We start from the raw sequence: 19,729 nt of genomic DNA, 5'->3' as shown, positions 1-19,729 counted from the left end.
AGCCTGACTTTGTTTTGCAAACTACTGAAACAAAATGTAGCTGTTGAGCAATATTGGATTTGCCCTCATTTCTCTACATAGCTTCATGTTACTCACTTCTGAACATACATTACATGTGCCACTCTACAAATGCATTTCTTGGACCATACAGTACAGCTTTGTTATGATTTTTAATGCACAAGTGGCATCTGTGAGTCAGAAAGTAAACAAACACCTCATGCAGTATGTATTTTTCCATTTTTCACCAGCAGACTATTATACCTTAACATCGGAATTTTAACATTTCTGTCTGACGTTTTGGATAAAGCTTAATTTCCTCCAACACTGTGAAACTATTTCTACTGACTGAGAATCACGAGTACTGTTTGCTATGCAAACTACCTCCCTGCCCCACTGCTGATGAAGCAGAAAGAGCGAGAGCAATGTGGATTGATGGTCAAATGATTAAACCTTTTAAAGAATCAAGTTGTAAGAAGCAGATATTTTGTGTGCTCACATCAACTATTATTATCTTCAAATGTGAAGAATATGATGATGAAATGTTAACTTGTTCATTCTCCAGGTTTCTATCAGATTGAAAAAGACTGCGAATTGGAATATAAGCAGCTGGAGGTCATAAAGAAAACATTCTTGTTTTTAAAATGTAATATGGAATAACATTTACAAGAAAGTTTTACAACTAACTATTATTGAAAAACATTCCTGACAAATCAATTGACGTAGGTGTGCAAAGGGTACCTTCAGCAACCAGTACCCCATATCGCAATAGCACATTGTGCAAGTTTAGCATGTTAAAAGACTGACTGATCTTTAGATAAACAACTGCTTTAATCCAGCTGCAAACAGGCTGATTTGGCTAGATGAACTTCTGGATTATTAAACGGAGCAAGAAATGACCAAATACCTAGATTTCACACCCGCAGATACGCAGTTTTCACTTAATAAACACTTAAGCTAGGACTTTGGTCTGATTTCTTTTGGCTTTAAAATGTGCTTTTGGGATTTACTAAAAAGGCACAAAGAAAAGTGACTAAAAGCTGTGAACACGTCCTAAACACAGAAAGTTTGAACTTTACCTTTTGTTGTGCAAAATTTGAGGTTGGAGCATATTTAAATATTTCCTTAAAATGTGATTTAGTAAGGATTGCAGTAAGCTGTTCGATTCACTGCAAATTGTGCCATATTTAACAGTGAAAAAACCTCAGACACACTTGCAGTGTTCCAGTGTTTCAGTCAATTTTCTACAGAGATTCTCCACAATTAAAACTGGAGTCTCTCAGTGTGTGTACTCAGCAGCATGCAGAGTTTGATCATAACAGGTACGTGAAGCCCATTGCGTAGTCATTTTGTTCTCATTGTGGTTACATAGGCAGTGGAAAATAGATTTAATATGTTTAGACTAACAGAGGAAGTCACTAAATGTGTTCTAACAGTTAAAGTCTGATTCTAGTGTTTGTGGACCATTTTGTAATTTCTCTTGGTGATTGTTTGGCTGCCCAGTGCCTGATGGCAGAAAGCAGGATCACGGCATTAAGTATTTGGTTTGGACAAGTGAGTTTTACAGAAAGGGAAGCAGAGATGACCCCAAACAAAAATATACACAGAAGCAAAAACATCTTTCTCCACTATTTAGCAATTCAAGGTAAAATGGATCAGAACCAACTTAAGAATTGTAAAATATTGCTACTTCTATAGTAAGATAAATATCTACTATGTTACCAAAATTTTTTTTTACTATTAGCTAACAATGGTGGAAGAATATTTTAAACAATTGCTTTAGGAAAATAAAACACAGGAAAAACAACTCACCACACAAAACACTCTAAACTCTAAACAATTTGAACACATTTTATGGGTTCAAATTGTGCATAAAATATCAAAAGTAAAAAGAATTATTCTGCAGACAAATTGTTCCTCATCTGTGTTAAATGGTTTATTATTACTGCCTCATATGTTTAAGGCTTTGCTTTTTAAAAATACTTTATATTCTGTTTAATGTCAAACATCATATTCTATAAATCATATGTTTGTAGTGGCTGTCCTGTGAGTTCCACATATCTCAAAAAATGAAAATCAGTTCTTTGTGAGTTCAGAAACACAGACTTGTATCTTGATTTTTAAAAATGTATATTAAAATAAATTCATAACAAAAAAATGTGCTCAATTAAAAGCTTTGAGCAGTGTGTGACATGGTTAACTGCCAACATCAAAAGGGTGAAGCGGGAGTGTTAGCAAAACAGCTGGTTAAATGTATTACCTTTAGACATTCTTATATATGCTAATCTGAAAGTGCTGCTTAGACTGCACCTACTGTTGCCTGTTTTATTAGACTGGGTCTGGTCAGAGCTGCCATCCCCTCTCCATTATGGTCAACAGCCATCTTGCTGGGTGGCCTAAGCACCTTTGGTGAGGTCCCATTCCCACATGCATGTGAATAAACACTGGGACACATAAAGGATGGCATTTTGGTTTGCATTTGGTTTGCATTTTGTTAAGGTGCATTGACAAGAACAAGGGTCTAAATAGGTTGAAGCTCCAGCAAAACTTGTAGTATTAAGAACAGCTTCATTAGTACAGCAATGCATTTTGGATCGCTTTCATCATGGTCAAAGACAAAAGACATATGTGGTTGACTAATCATATGCATCTAGTATACCTATCCACCAATGGATGGGTTGAGCAATTTGTGGAGTCACGAATGTCAAACCTAGGTATGTTTTGTACCTAACGGGAATATTATAAATTTGCGGTGGTGTTTTAGTGTTACAAACATCCACTATGAAGGACACTAAAAATTAAAAGTAAAATATTAAGTTTTAAAAACCCCAACTATACAGTAAAAACTCAATTTTGATATAGAAGTTCCGAAAGGCTTATTAACAACTATTTTTCTGAGAGCTTGTCTTATTCTATTAGGGGTGCCAGGGGTATCCAACCCATTTTACATTGTGGGCTATGTACAGCCCATTTTGATCTTAAGTCAGCCGGATGAGCAAAACTCCTCTTTGTGTAAAGAAGTTTAATCACACATTTAATACCTGAGATATTTTAATATAAGAAAAAGAAGAGTAATTTAAGCATTTCTCAGTTTTTCTACATAAATGCTGCTTTGGGTTTAAATTGTAAGAAATAAATGTGTAACATTACATAAAAAGTTGCTCATTTTGCTGCTGTTACAACCAAATTTCCCCTTGTGGGACAATTAAAGGATTATTCTATTCTATTCTATTCTATTTCTCCATTTATAAAATGGAAAATTTGTGTTAACAGACAGATTGTCTTTTTTCTTCTGTTCATTTAAAAAATCATAAATTTCTATAGATAGATCTTTGAATAAACAGGAACTTTGTCATTATTTTTATATTACTTATTTACTTGTGTAACATGAATGGTCATGGAGGAGGTGTTTTATTTAGCTGTAAAACTTTTAAAATTTGTTAAAAGTCAAAAAAGCATGCCCTGTTCACAGTTTCCAAAGCCATCCAAACCCCTGGTTTAGGGATTTTAGGAAGAGAAGCTCTTGATCCAATGGCCCATTTTTTCCCAATATACCCCCAGACATTCATTTTATTTTTTTCTGTTTAAATGAAGCAATCCTTTTGGCAAATTGAAACTTGGGTTTATGTGCACGATACATCTTTGGATGCGCTGGGACACATCATCAGTGATGTAACCTGGGGTCACTGGATGTTTCGGGTCTTTCAACATCAGACGCTCTCCCCAGGCGACCCAGCTAAAGTTGAGCAGACACCAGTCTGCGTCCCAGCAGCAGTCGACCTCTTTATCCACAGCCACCTTGTGGCCTTATCTACCTCTTCACATACAGACCGGATGGCTCTCTTCTTAGCCACTCCTGTTAGGCCAAGTTGACTGAGGACTTTGCAAAGTGAGCGTCCTGCAAAACCTCTAAGCCCACCTCTATTCGCTCATAGTGCGTCTTCTAGTAGCGATGGTAAATTTGATTCTTTTTACTGAATCGAGTTTTAATGAGTCACTCACCAAAGTGAATCGGGTTTTTTGAGTCATTTGATTCACTGAGTCAGTTGACCAGAGAGTGCAAAAAATGTACATTTTCACTCAAACTTAATTTGTTTCTCTTATCATGTAAATCCTACTGCTAAGATGAATGATTGTAAAAGAAAAACAACTATTTTATAAAGCAAAAAAGAGCCAAAAAATTTTTAAAGGGAAAATTTATTTTGTTTATTTTTATTTTATTAGTATTTTCCTTAAATGTGTCAAATATATATTTTCTCATCTAAATGTCCACTGAGCTGTGAGCCAGGGGGCGGTAATGCGCCTTAACATTGGTTGCCAACCAAGAAGAAGAAGAAGCTGTGAGCCAGGAGGGAGGGGGTGAGTGAGTGGGCGTTTATCAATATGCGTACTTGTGCGTACTTGCGTTCTCGTGTACTCGTGATACGTCATCAGTCGGAGACCAAGTACTGTTCCAATTCGAAGTACGCATCACGCCGAGAACGCGAAAAAGTCCCGGATGTGTTCTCGATCCGCCCGTTTTATCGAGCATGCATCGGTGTAGACTTGGGACAGCTATATATCCCAGAATGCATTTCGTCCAAAACTCAACAGCGGACTCCCGGCACATCGGTTCCAACCCCCCCACCCCCCCCCCTCAAACCGCTCGCGGACTTCTCACTACTCAGGTTAAAGAAACCCCAGCAGCTGTCTATAGTATTGAGTGTCCACTAGAATAGAAATAAAAGCGTTCTAACATCTCACCTGCTTGTTTTTATTAAGGTATGTACACGTATGTACATGTACACTATTTTTATTAATAGAGGTTTCACTACTGAGGTTAACAATGATATATAAGTCACTTAGATCACTTCTAAATGTTAATGTTTGGTTTATTTCAGTGTTTTATTTGTTCCTGAGTAAATCGGTTTGGCTGTGATTAAAGTTAAGCTTCATAACATGTTACTCACAGTTAAATTAGGAGGGGACGGCAGTAAAAACTCCGGACCTGTGACATCATCACGTACGCTGGTGTTCCGACTGTACAAATCACGAGTCCGTGCTCGCGTACTTGAGAATTGAGAAACGTCCCACGAGTCCGTGCTCGCGTACTCGGCGGGTACGTACTCCCGTGCGTTCTCGGCGGGTACGTACTCACCGAGAACGCGAGTACGTACTCGCGTACTTGGGCATTGATAAACGGCCAGTGAGTGAGTGGCCGTTTATCAATATGCGTACTTGTGCGTACTTGCGTTCTCGTGTACTCGTGATACGTCATCAGTCGGAGACCAAGTACTGTTCCAATTCGAAGTACGCATCACGCCGAGAACGCGAAAAAGTCCCGGATGTGTTCTCGATCCGCCCGTTTTATCGAGCATGCATCGGTGTAGACTTGGGACAGCTAAATATCCCAGAATGCATTTCGTCCAAAACTCAACAGCGGACTCCCGGCACATCGTTTCCACCCCCCCCCCCAAACCGCTCGCGGACTTCTCACTACTCAGGTTAAAGAAACCCCAGCAGTTGTCTATAGTATTGAGTGTCCACTAGAATAGAAATAAAAGCGTTCTAACATCTCACCTGCTTGTTTGTATTAAGGTATGTACACGTATGTACATGTACACTATTTTTATTAATAGAGGTTTCACTACTGAGGTTAAAAATGATATATAAGTCTCTTAGATCACTTCCAAATGTTAATGTTTGGTTTATTTCAGTGTTTTATTTGTTCCTGAGTAAATCGGTTTGGCTGTGATTAAAGTTAAGCTTCATAACATGTTACTCACAGTTAAATTAGGAGGGGACGGCAGTAAAAACTCCGGACCTGTGACATCATCACGCACGCAGGTGTTCCGACTGTACAAATCACGAGTCCGTGCTTGCGTACTTGAGAATTGAGAAATGGCCGACGAGTCCGTGCTCGCGTTCTCGGCAGGTACGTACTCCCGTGCGTTCTCGGCGGGTACGTACTCACCGAGAACGCGAGTACGTACTCGCGTACTTGGGCATTGATAAACGGCCAGTGTGTCCCAAAACGTCGGCTGCATCCTCCGGAGGCCGCATTTGAAGGCCGATTACGTCACAGCCAGGCGACGAAGGCTGTCCCAATTCGTCGACTCCTTCAAATGCGGCCAACAAATGCGTCCTTCATTTACCCGAATTTGAAGGATGGGTCCGGTGTGTCCTTGGCGGCCCACCATATCCCAGAATTCATAGCGCGGCCCAGCCAAATTTCAGCTGCCAACAATGGCGGCCGCTACTAAGTTTTAAAATTAGTCTTATCAATCTTTCTGGGTCGCAAAATAAACTTTTAACATATTTTCAGGCGAGAAAGTTGCTGTGTAAATTACAAATATCTGCTTGGTTTATCAAGACATCGTATATTTGCAAAACTGTGCCGACGTTTTCGGAGACGTCTGTTACCCACCCGCTCGATAGCAAGCTGGGGGGTTCAATGGTCACTCCAGCCGGCGCGAGCAGCGGACTCCCGGCTTCATCGTTTTCAGACCCTCGCTCTTTCGCTACTCAGGTTAAACATGATATATAAGTCACTCGGATAACATAAAAATGTAATTGTTTGCCTTTTTCGGTGTTTTATTTGTTCCGGAGTAAATCGGTTTGGCTGAGATCAAAGTTATTAGATTATTAGATTAAATAAAACTTTATTAATCCATCGGGTGGGTTCCTCCGGGATTTTCACACAGCTGAATAAACGTTAACACTAGAATTACTGAGCCTTTTTTCCCTGGTGCAAGTCCCTACTACTAGATTTACTAGCCTGCGCAAATTTGCGTAAATTCCCCCCGACCTTAACACCTCTTGGCACCCCGCTGAGATTTTCACAGGTCTTCAGCTCTATTGTTCTCCTGCTTTTGTTGTGCAAACACACCCTCCCCCAACCCCTAACCATGAGAGATTCAGGTCTTTCCTTCCCTGCAAGGCTACTTTCCTTCCTTACCTGCAGCATACTATACACCATGATAGTTTCTATGTGTAATATTTCTCAGATGCAATATTAGTTCTTGTCACTCCTTTTCACTACATTGGATGCCTGGCCATAAACATATATACACAGAGTTGTACATATATTTATATAGCCACACCTTATATAATATGCATAAAGTCTAGTTATACACACAGACACATCTATATCATATATATCTATATCTATATATATACACACACAGATAGATGTGTGTGTGTATACATACACCAATATTTTTGAATACTCGTGTCCATATATATGTTTCCAGATTGTTTGTATAGTGCACTTTCTATACCGTGCTCTGTCCACTTTTTTGCAATGACAATACAGATTTTCCACTTGTGGGACAAATAAATGCAGATTTGCTGTGTGTGTGTGTGTGTGTGTGTGTGTGTGTGTTGTGCTACATTGGCATTTGTTTACTCAGATCCAAGGCAGGCCAAACCTCTGTGTTACAACCTACATACAAAAGACACACATTCACAATATATGGGTACACAAGTCTGTTTTATTTCAAAGTGTTTCAAACTTTACAGCGTTTGCAGACCCAGTGTCCATCATCCCTGCATTTGGCACAGGTGAATTTCTGACATGTTGCACAGGTAAACCTGCTGCGATTCCTGTTGCAGCTCTCTTGCACCTGGCACTGCGTTGTCTGCGTTGTAATATTTCCTTGAGCTGCATGGATCGGCAACAAAGTTGCTGAGCTAGAAGACTCAGAAACAATCTTCTTTTGCCTGTCCACCCTGTACATGCCTTGTACAAAATGTAGGCATTCACTGCTGCCAGGTCCAGCATATTGTAGAAAACTGCTACTGGCCACCTGTGTGTTGCTGATCTTACGGAATACATCCATGCCATTTGGTCCAACACGTCTACACCACACTGTAAAAGCAGAGAGAGAGAGTCATGAGTATATGTTTTTTTCTATAGGCTGTATAGCACACATCAGAAAACATTGTAGCACTGGTGTAAAATTGTACACACATTCACATACCTTCATGTGGTTATAGTCTGTTATCGTGTTGGGTTTCCTCTTTCTGCCGTCACTGATCGTCACGTCTTGGTGCATGGAACTTAGAACACACACAGTCTTGTGGTTTTTAGGTGCATAAATTGTCAAGGAGACACTGCCACTTCTAAGCACTGAAGTGGAGAATACCTCTCGCTTTGCAGTATCTTTTGCAAGTTGAGGAAGTTCATGCCGGACTTTATTCACCGTGCCCAGTAACGTTGTTTTGCGCTGCAGCAGTCTGTGCGACAGTAACAGTGAAGTAAAGAAACTGTCCGTTGTGACATTTCTCCCATCATCCAAAAACGGCTCCATCAGTTTCATGACCACGTTCTCTGCCAGCCTCTCTCCCTTCTGACGACTGGGGTCCTTTCCCAAGTAAGGAGATGCACTGCAGACATATTTGGTGTCCAAATCCGTGGCCATCCAGAACTTGATCCCAAAATTTGTCTGGCTTGGTTGCCATATACTGTGTAAATGGACAACGAACCTTGGTAGGGAACAGCTGTTCCCTACCAAGCATTTCTTGCAGCTGGCAACAACGGTCATGCATTCAGTATAGCTGTGACTTCCGCAAGAAATGTGGTCAAAATCTCATGAGTAAGTTGAAGAATTTCTACCAAGCATTTCTGAAAGTTGTAACACAGAGGCTTGGCCTGCCTTGGATCTGAGCAACTCTGAGTGAGCAAATGCAAATGTGCCAGGCCTCAAGGATAATGGGTGGTTTGCACAACAAAAGCTGTAGGAGAAACAAGCTGACGACCTGTGAAAATCTCAGCAGGGGTGCTTAACACCTCGGGACTTGCACCAGAAAATAAAAAAGCCAGTAATTCTAGGGGGTGTTGGGTTTAGGGAAGCTACGCAAATTTGCGCAGGATAGTAAATCTAGTGTTAAACAGAAAACTGATTAAACAGAAGTGTGAGACGGTTGAGAATTTATGCCTGTTATATTTTAGATAGCAAGGAGCAGACGGCCGAGTTTATTAAACTCCACCACAGCGGTGACGCAAATCTGAAGGCTAGACCGTCCCATTTCACAACCTCGCTCTTCCAGCCTTCTTGGTCTGTGGAGGACCCGGCTCACGTATACCGCGAAGCCCGGGTCCTCCGAAGGATGCAGCCGACGTTTTGGGACACAGCTACTGATTCGTTCGCTCTATGATTCAGCACAGGAGGGAGGGGGTTAGTGAGTCCTGAGTGATTCGCTTACGCTTACGATTCAGCACAGGAGGGAGGGGGTTAGTGAGTCCTGAGTGATTTGCTTACCCTACGATTCAGCACAGGAAGGGAGAAGGTGAGTAGCTCAAATGTGCTGTTAGCATGTTAGCAGAGCGATGCTACTGTGAACCGAGGAGCTATTGTCTTGATGTGAGCTTCTACTCAGGGTTTTTTCTTCCAGTTCAAAGCAGAAATGTTTTTGTTAAGATACTGGATGTTGTGTTTTTCTCCACAATTTTAATTATAAGCTAGATATATTGCTGCTAACAGCAACAGGGATGAGTCAGTGAGTCAGTTGGGCTAGTGAATCATGATTCATGAGTCAGTAAAGTGATTCTCGAGTATTGAACGATTCGTTCATGATTCGCGCATCACTATCTTCTAGCCCCCTTCTCTCACTTCTCTACCAGCTCCTGGTACTTGGCATGTTTTCTTTCATTTGCCTTTTCCATATGCCCTTCCCAGACTACAGTGAATTTGAGTTGCCTCCCAGACAATAATTATGTATGGCTGAAGTGATGTTTCAGTGATGTGCTGAGGGACCTTCAACTACTTCCCCAGGTCAGCTTGCAGCTGCAAGTCTGAGGCTGTATAGAGGAGACCTGACCTTGCTCTTCACTGTTGACGGGGCTCCTCTCCAGTTCTTGTCTTTGGGCCAAGTGTTTGCCAGGGATGATGGCGTTGCCTATACTTTCTGCGACCGCCTTCAGCACCTGGTCATGGCACCAACTGTAGCGACCTTCTGCAAGGGATTTATATATTGTGATAGCTCACATTAAATGACCCTCTTGGTTCAACAGTGGTTCTTTATGCTTGCAAGACTGTACTGCTGCCAAAAACAGAGCACTCTGCCGTAATGTAGGTTAAACAGCTCATACTGAGACATAAATACCCATTCATAAGTAATGAACTTGTTTTCAATAAGTATCACTGAATACACATTCTCTTGTCATTAAAGCTCAGTTCCAGGGATTTGGCCTATGTGAAATTAATGACAGAGATAACTTAGCAAAGTGCATGAGGGGTGGGGTACCTGGCAGTGTTATTCCTTCTTATTCATGTGTACACTTGGGGTTATCTCTACAAATGAATGCCTAACAGTTCTGTCGCCTAACCAGAACCCTGCCTGTCAATATTCCAGTCATCACCCTCCTCTCATACACGGGCTCAAATAAAGCTACCAAAACTACCAAAAGGAAGTCCCCCCCCCAAAAAAAAAACAAAAAACAAAAACAAACAAACAAAAAAAACCTGACCACTGTCCACAGAGAGCCTGGGTCACCTATAGCTCTCAGCCTTGCATGATGGACAGCCAGCAGGCCCTGATCACATGACATTAGGGACCTTATGGGGTTTATGGATATAAAACTTCACAGATGCCAGTGCATCTGTGCAGGGCTCAAAAACTCCAAACCAAAATCTTAAAGTGTCCCCTGAAGTAACCATCCACCCCCAATGTGAAAAGCACTCTGGTACAGAACAGGTAAAACATCTATGTCTGCAGAGACTGGTAAATGCTAAGGTTGTACCAGTCAAGCTAAAGAAGCACCACAAAAACCTACTGAGAGAAACTTTATCATGCATCAGAAGGTTTTTGTCACGGTCCTGGGTTAGTGACCCAGTGTTTCGTGTTTTTGTAATTTCTGTTCTTTAAATGTTGTTATTCATTGTCTTAGTTTTCTTGATGGTTTTCTGTTTGTTATATTTATAGTTCTTGGTTTCTTTATAGCCCTTGTCTGTTACCCACCAGCTCAATAGCTAGCCAGCTCACTAGAGCCAGTGAGAACAGTGAACTCCCGGCACATCGTTTTCAAATCCCCAGTAGTCTTTTACTACTCAGGTAAACATGAAAATTTAGTCACTTAGATACGTAAAAAATTTTATTGTTTGGCTTTTTGTCAGTGTTTTATTTGTTTGTGACTAAATCGGTTTGGCTGAGACTACAGCTGAATAGATGTAAACAGAAAAATGATTAAACAGAAGTGTGAGATGGTCAGTCTGAAGGCTAGACTGTCCAATTTCACAGCCGCTAACTTCCGGCCTACCCGGCCTTCGGAGGGCCTGGCCCACGTAGACCACGAAGGCCGGGTCCTCAGGAGGATGCAGCCTCTGAATTTGGACACAGCTATAGTGTTTGTTTCCTTCTGTCCTTCGTCGGATCGTCTGTGTTACCGCCGCTTGTCTTCACCTGCTTGTCTTCACCTGTTCATCATCCTCTGCGTTTCCTCTGTTGATGTTTCCATTTCTCAGGTTTCGTGTTCCCAGTTTCAGGTTTTTGCAATGTTTTCTATGTTCCTCATGTTCTTTAGTTTAGCCTTACCCAGTCTAGGCTTTATTAGTGTTTTCAGTTCTCCCCTTCCTTGTTGACTTGTAGTGTTTTTGTTCAGCCAATAATAAAGGCTTGCATTTTGTTAATACCCACCTCATCCCCGTGTGTCTGCGTTCGGGTCCTCTTCCTCTCATCTCGACACGGTTTGCCTAGCTAACAATGACCATTTTAAACTTACATGCTAGTGTATCTTAAATTGTTTACAAGATTGCAGTCTTACACTTTCAAAACCACCCAGTCCTGATGTGATGTAGGCTATTCTGAATAACATTTTTTTAAATTTTGTTCACCTTGTGAACACCTTGTGACTCTTGTATGAATTTCAAATAGCAGTTCATCACCAGTTAGACTTAACCAAAGACTTTACAGTAACTATTGTATCTTGACACATTTCTTTCCCCTACTTTTAAAACCATTAAATAGGTGGTGCCTGTCGCTCGGTCAGGCCTCTTCCGGGGCAAAGGGGGCCCTCGGGCCTCCAGCCTCGGGGCCTGCAACTCGGTTCACTCTGGCACAGCTGGCTGCCGGCAGAGCCGGCGGGCACGCCAGTGCAGCCCCCTCTGGCTTCTGCTCCGTGGCTACTGGGTGACCCCTCGTCTGGGGATCTCCTCAGCCCTTCCCAGGAGGGTGGCACGGATGCCCCTCCGGTGGTACTCCTTGGGCTCTCGCACTCTGGGACCTCTGGATGTCTGGAGCCTGGATCTCCTCCATGCCTGCTTCATGCCCTGGGGGACGGGGCTATGGCCCTCCACACCCTCTAGCAGACCGTTACATGGGGAAACCTTTTGTATACAAGCGCGCTGATCCACACAGGTGTGCACACGGGTGTTCACTGTTCGTAGACATAAACTACACCTTTCTTAGCTGCTACTTCAAAGCACATTGTGCGCTGTCTGTCCTGCGTGCTGCACAACAACATTCAATATTTAGTATTTACTGCTGTTCACACTTAGCTAGATTAACATGATGGTGTTGTGTTTAGTATGTTGCTTTGTTTGTTTGTTTTTTTGCTTGTTTTCTCTTCTTTTTCTCTCTCAACAGGTGATCCAGGAGATTTTTTTTTCTCTTTGTCTTTGTAAGTGCCCTTTCTCACTGTCCCTCTTTCCTTCTGTTTTTCTTTTCCTTCCTCTCTCTCTTTCTCCCTTTCCTATCCCCCAGTCATGTCTGTCCCATCTGTGAGACTTCATTGTTTGCAACTGTTCACAGTATATCTGATGTATACACATACATGTATGTTGACATATTTGTGTCCTGTTCAGATTTGTGCAGAGTGGTTTATGAAATTTAACAAAACAGAACAACAACACTAGTAAATAAGGAATATTGGATCTATTCTTACTACATACATGCCTGTGAACTCATAAACAGCTGATTCAGAAGTTGCTCAGCAGTGCCCTCTTGAGGTACTCCATAGGTGTTGCTAAATGAGAGGACATCAAAAACGGGCAACTGTTTCATGTGTAACAAAAAGCATTCTGAGAGCTCCACCAATAGTAAGCATTTTGTATATAATCATTTTGTTTCTTGTGCTTTTTTTTTAAACTTCAAGAAGTTTGCAGTGCAGTAGAAACAAGTGAAAAGTGCAGGTTTTTGTTATTCGCCCCACAGTGATCTGTGTTGCAAATTAATTCATACCTTTTCTGTGCAGTTGTTGAATGACAAAACCAATACTTCACAATTTTTATCTAGTTATATGAAGCCATTTTAGTTAATTTGTGGATTACAAGGAAAAATAGATCCATCCGCCCATGTTATTTTATGAGATACCCTCAGTCCTTTCTTCACCTCTGCTCAGGAATGTCTTTAGAAAATCTGCCCATTATCCATCTGCTTACTCGCCTTGCCCACTTTTGCTTGCCTGCTGGGAAATAATCACAGAAGTGAATCACTGTCACAGGCAAGGAGAAAGCAGGGTTATAAGAACTTTGTTGCCTTGCCTTCTCAGGAAACAGAGCTCAAGCCACAGTGTGCCCAGATCAAAGACTGTGAACCTTTCTGTATCCTTTGTGTCTCACTAACAATTTTAAATCTAGGTGACATTTCTGTATGTTCATGAACCTGCAAACACTTATCTTCTAAGAATTTCGGTTATTTCTTTTTCTGCCTGCATACCTTGCAAATCCACCTCTACCCTGCTAAATAAACCCTTTCTCTACTGATATTGAAGTTCAGTAAACTTTCTGTCATGTCCTGTGCCCAAATCATTTACATAACCTTGGCAGTTTCCCTCTTATTCACACGTCCTTCTCATCACATAAAAGGCATAGCCTTCAACGTTTAGGCCCCTCTTCTGTGAACCAGCTTCCACTTCAGGTTCAGGACTAGGGATGGGTATCGTTTAGGTTTTATCCAATACCGGTGCCAAACCGGTACTTTTGAAACGGTGCCGGTGCTTAAACGGTGCTCAAACCGGTGCTTAAAGAATGGAGAACACAAAATTGGTCCAAAAACCTCTCATGTTCAGCTGTTTCTTTTGTAAAAAGATAACAATGTTAGCCTTTTCTGAAGCTATAGGGCATATATGGTATCACTCTTGGCTGGAAGCAGTGCTTAATCAATGGAAAAACACAAACTTTGTCCAAAAACCTCATGTTTAGCTGTTTTTTTTGTAAAAAGATAACAATGTTAGCCTTTTCTTCAGCTATAGGGCATATATGGTATTACTCTTGGCTGGAAGCAGTGTTTAAACAATGGAAAAAACACAAACTTTGTCCAAAAACCTCTCATGTTTAACTGTTTTCCACTTTTTCTTTGGTCATTTTAGCCTTTTTGGCCAGGGTGAAGGGAGTATCTGCCATCAAACAAGAAGACAGCCGCATGTAGCTATGATGATGTTTGCTAGTTCACCTTACATGCATTAATATAATAATGTGGTTAGCGTACTCAACGTAAATTACACACGAACAATATTAAGCTACTCACGCAGAGAAGAACGGCTGCTGCTGCCATCATCATCCGTCATCATTTCTGCTACACTGGCAGGGCTAGGGGCCAGGACTCTACTCTTCGGGTTCTTGGGGGATGGTGCTAACTCCGGGTCCGATAACAGGCACCACACCCGCAGTAGATGTGCATGGTGTGAGGTCTCGCAGCAAGCTATCAAACACGGCGCATTTCTCGGCTTTAAAAAAAAAACCGCTATGCGTCGCCAGGTGTTTCATCGGATTCGAGGTGTTACCTCCTTTGCACAGTATCACCTTAAAGCACTTGTTGCAGGCTGCTGAGTTTGCATCTTTTGCTGCGAAGTACAGCCAGACTTTTGACCGCTTCGCCTTGGGCATTTTTAATCTGTAGCGCTGCTCTAAAAGAACGTACGTACCTGGGCCCGCCTACTATCCTCGGAAACGTAAAATGATTGGCTAAAATTGGCTCAGGAAAAAAAAGCACCGAAATAAAGCATCGAAATGTGCGCTGCTTTTCGGTCTGGTTACTACCGTTTATGTCAGAACCAGTGCCATCATGGCACCGGACACCGGTACCCATCCCTATTCAGGACACAGATACCCTCTCTCCTTTTAAGATTAGGCTTAAATCTGTCCCTTTTGATAAAGTCTACAGTTAGGACTGGATATGGTGACCCTAAATCCACCCTTAGTTTTGCTGCATTTTTCCACTGCTGCCAAAGTGCTTGCTCATAGGTCATCGTCTGACTCTTTCTTGAGGTGACTGTTGTTGTGATTGGTGCTATCTGAATAAAATTTATTTGTTATCTCTATTGCTGCTACTAGCTTTCATTCTCCTTCTTTCCAGAGCATACCTCCACCTCGTTGGGCTCCCTTCATCTGCTCCCTGCTCTTGCTCACAGTGTCACCTGCAAATATCAAAGTCTATGGAGATGATGAGCTCATGTCATAACCTGTCCATCATTTCAAACAAGAAGGGACTCGGAACAGATCCCTTATGTAATCTTACCCCATCACTCTTGCCGCACACTTCACCACTGATTGTCTGGCTGTCCTCATGTATGTCCTGTAACAGCCTCATATCAGCTCCCCTCACAACCACTCCAGACTCCCTCATGCAGTACCACAGATCCTCTCTTGGTACCTTATTATATGTTTTCACTAGATCCAGATCACACAGTGGAACTCCTTCTGACCTTCTCTATATTTCTCCATCAACACTCTGTAAGCAAACGTTACATCTGCAGTACTCTTTCTCAGCATGAAGCCATATAGGTGCTCATACTCCTTCATGGTATGACCCATCAGCTTTATCCCTCTGTAGTTAGTACACCTCTCTACATCACCCTTGTGAGGTCCAGATTCTACACTGCACAGGCATCTCCATACCTTCACATATATATTATCTAGACCAACTGCCTATCTATCTATGTATCTATGTATCTGTCTGTCTGTCTGTCTGTCTATCTATCTATCCTCCTCTCGCTGTCATCGTCTTCCCTGACTTCTTCAGTGAGCACCTTCCATCTTCTTAGCACACTCTCTTCACTCGTTAGAAAATTTCTGTCTCTATGCTTAATCATCCTAACCTGCTGCACATCCTTCCTTCCTTTGCCCTTTCCTTTTAGCCGCCATTGACTTTCCCATTTTATCTTATCAGCTGTCCTGCATGGGCATAACTTTGTGCTGAACATTGGGGGGGTCAAGATCTCTCTCTAAATAAATAAATAAATCTGGGTAAATTCCCAGATGATTAAACATGCAACTATTTTGCTGGTAATAACTGAAATGAGTAAAGAAAATCAACAGCCTATTTATGCAACATAATTCATAATTTTACTGGAGGGGGGGTATATTGGCTGGGTCTGATTATTGGGGGGGGGGGGGGGGGGGTGTCATAACCCCCCTGGAAATTATGCCCCTGCTTTCCTCCTTCATCTATGACAGCTGTCGAGGGTTTTTTTTTTTAGTGTGTTGGAAAGTTCAAATTCTATAAAATATTTTTCTTTGCAAAATTTCTGTAAAGTTGATATATTGATGACATGTACAGCAACTTCTAAACTACTACTGCTACTTATAATAACAATTATATCTTAAATCTTTATAGAGCCTTCACACACAAAAAATCAAAGGCCAAAGGCTTTATTGAATAAGTGACATTTCAGCTGCTTTTTGAAAATGTCCAGAGAAGGGCTGTTGTGGATGTCAGAGGGGAGCATATATCAGATATAAATGAAGGCTGATCTGACTGAGGGATGGGATGCACTGTACAACCCATAGAACCCAAAAATGCCACTGCATAAAGATAACAGCAAACGTCTATGGAGTCTAAATTACCCTGCCTGTAGTCTAACCTTGTCACCCATTGAAAAGAAATGTTGCATCATTAATCATCATTGTCAAAATTGGCCAAAGTCTTATATCAGGCACAAAACCCAATTTGATTTCAAACTACAGCAAAACAGTGACTCAGTTTCCCAAAACTTATAGTGTTACTGAAAAAAAAGTGATTCAACAGAGCAGTAAACATGCTGCTGTAATTATACGTTGCTGCATTTGATCTTATGTGTTTTTACTCAGTTAAATGCAAATAACTGTATTGTATTTATTAGTATTTATTGTATGTCTACCATCTAAATTCACACAGCATCTCAACTGTTTTGTGAAATAGGGTTATAGAAGGTAAATGAGGAGGAAGAAACAAGCACATTAACCTAATGGAAAACATGGTTTAAGCTTCATGATAAGCTTGGAGAAAGTATCCGTCTGCTGTTAATTACTATGTTTTGTGGGTCAGTCTTATTCAGAGCACAGCTGAGCGGAAACTGTGAAAACAGAGGCTTTAACTCCCAAAGGCTCTCCCACACTCTGTCCCAGTCCCAGAGGGACTTCCTGTTCTAGATGTATGGAGGCACTTACTGTAGGCCTTCTGTGATTGCACACTGGCTAAAAATATCCACCTACAGTATACAGGGATTACGGAAGGGTCACGTAACCATGCATCACATGACACAGTCCACAAGATGTGCAAATGAATTTCGCACATTTTGAAAAAAAGGAACAATTACTGGCAAAAGCTCCACAGTGCCCCCAATTAAATTACAGAGACTGACTCCTAATAAACAATACTTACCAACAGTCAGCAGTGGCTTTGGTTGCACCCTACCTTATTTCTCCACTAGAGGACAGAAGCGATCCATTCTGCTGCCAGAGCTGCAAACTGAAATGCAGGAAAAGAAATCAGCTAAATAAATAATATACAATAAAATAAAATCGGTTGGAATATTATCAGAAACACAATTTGTATTAACAAAAAAACAAAAACAAAACAAAACAGGAATAAAATGGACACCAGTTGGTTTTAACACTTCTAGTTTTATGGTCAGCTTTTTGCCCACAGAGGAAAATATACAAATGACACAAAGTGAAAACACTGACCTTTACACAGAGTCTGTAATATATAAAGCACTATTTCTATTTTCATTTCAACAGTGCTGTGCTTCATTTGGTTGTCATTTAGTTCCATAGTGAAGGATAAATGGCAAACTAAAGTTCAGTGTATTTAGGTCCTATCTATCTATCTATCTATCTATCTATCAGGACATCTCTCCTGAGTTTTTCCTTTCAGACTTAAAAGCTGCTAGAAAAAATTCTACATATTTCCTTATTTGGCTTTTCCATATTTTTGAAATGACTGTTAGTCATGTGATTATGATGCACTGTGACACTCTCTTCAGTAAAAAGGAAAGTGTTTTTATTCACACTTTTTCAGCCTTCCACCAAACTCGTGCTTTGAATTAGGAATAATAATGTAGCTTACCTAAAAATTGTCACATGAAATATTTTGGAACTTTTTGACCTTTTACAGAATAAATTTCAGTGCTAGTCATATTTCTTTATGTATGTGTGAATGACTAAACATTGTAATGCTCATGATGAGCAGGGGTTCTTAGTGGTTCTACTTGAGGTTGTTGCTGGAGAAGTTTGCATATTAGGATGGGATAATCCCCGCCTGTTTATTCAACAGGATGAGCATGAATGTTTGAGCCCATAGCAAACAAACAGCCAAGCCCTCCCCAAGGATTTCAGCTTAATGCTAATGATATACAGTAAGCAGTTACAATGATTTTGCAGGTTAATGAACTGGCTGTTTCTCAGCTAACTGAGACTTTTGCTTTTCCACAATGGAGAGGCTGATGTGTAAAAATGACAGATTGTCACGATATGCTTAGCCTTAGCTGTCGTTGCCTTTCTGCGGAGTCGATACTCATTTATGTTCCAGTGCTTCTCCTACTTTGATCCTTATGCTTCTTACAGCAGACTGTCAAGAAAATAGGCCCTAAAACACATGGCTGACCGACTCAAATCCGATATATCTTTTTATAACACAGCTGAGCCTCCTGCAGGTCTTTGCTCACAAAGGAATAATGAATGATTCAGAGTGATGAAACAGAAGGTTGCTGCAGAGTTCAGAGCCTTGTTTGAAAAAGCCCAAGCGTGCGCTGACAACATTACACATGGAAAACCTGTGGACAGACAAAGCAGGCTAGCAAGGACTTATTTCAGAAAGGGTGAGGAGATGGAAGATGGCTGCGATCACTCTGAATTCTGTCAAGTATTGAACTAAATTGCTCAAAACACATTTGTAAACATGTGTGATGAATTCTGAAAGGTAAAAATGATAAATTAAAAATAAGAGAAGACCATTTGAAAAGCTTATTTATGCATTTGCCCTGATGTGTCAGAGAGCTGCCCTTCTTCAAAACGGACATTTACCAGTTTGCAGGTTTGAGTCCATGTCATTATATTTGCATGTGAGTTACACTTGCATAGCTAGTGAACAGGAAATGACTTTGATTGCTCATTTGTTAGCCAGCGCTCTCAATCTTTAATCTTATTGACTACCTTGAACTGCCACTCTTTAAAACCTGCAGTGGAGTAAATTAAACTGTAATCTACTTGATTATCGTATTTATACCTTAGTGACTAAATATCTTTGAGGCTTTGTGGTGGAGTAAAAACGGTAGAACATTTGCTTTCGATTAAAAAGAGCTTAAAAGCTTTGTAACAAGTAAAAGTACTTGAACCAACATATTTTCTTTTCAAATCAAATCAAATCAAAATGTATTTCTATAGCACATAATAATACAACAAAGTTGACCGAAGTGCTTCACAGTCGGTCAGAGCAATAGCATAAGACAGAATAAAAAGAAACAGTTAAAAGGAGAGCAGGAAACAATATGAACAATATGGGTAAAAAAAAACATAACTAGCCATGAAATAACATACTAGTTTGAATTAAAAGC

This window comes from Pelmatolapia mariae, linkage group LG17 (assembly GCF_036321145.2).
Source record: "Pelmatolapia mariae isolate MD_Pm_ZW linkage group LG17, Pm_UMD_F_2, whole genome shotgun sequence".
Taxonomy (NCBI): Eukaryota; Metazoa; Chordata; class Actinopteri; order Cichliformes; family Cichlidae; genus Pelmatolapia; species Pelmatolapia mariae.
Note: the sequence above shows the minus strand (reverse complement) of the source record.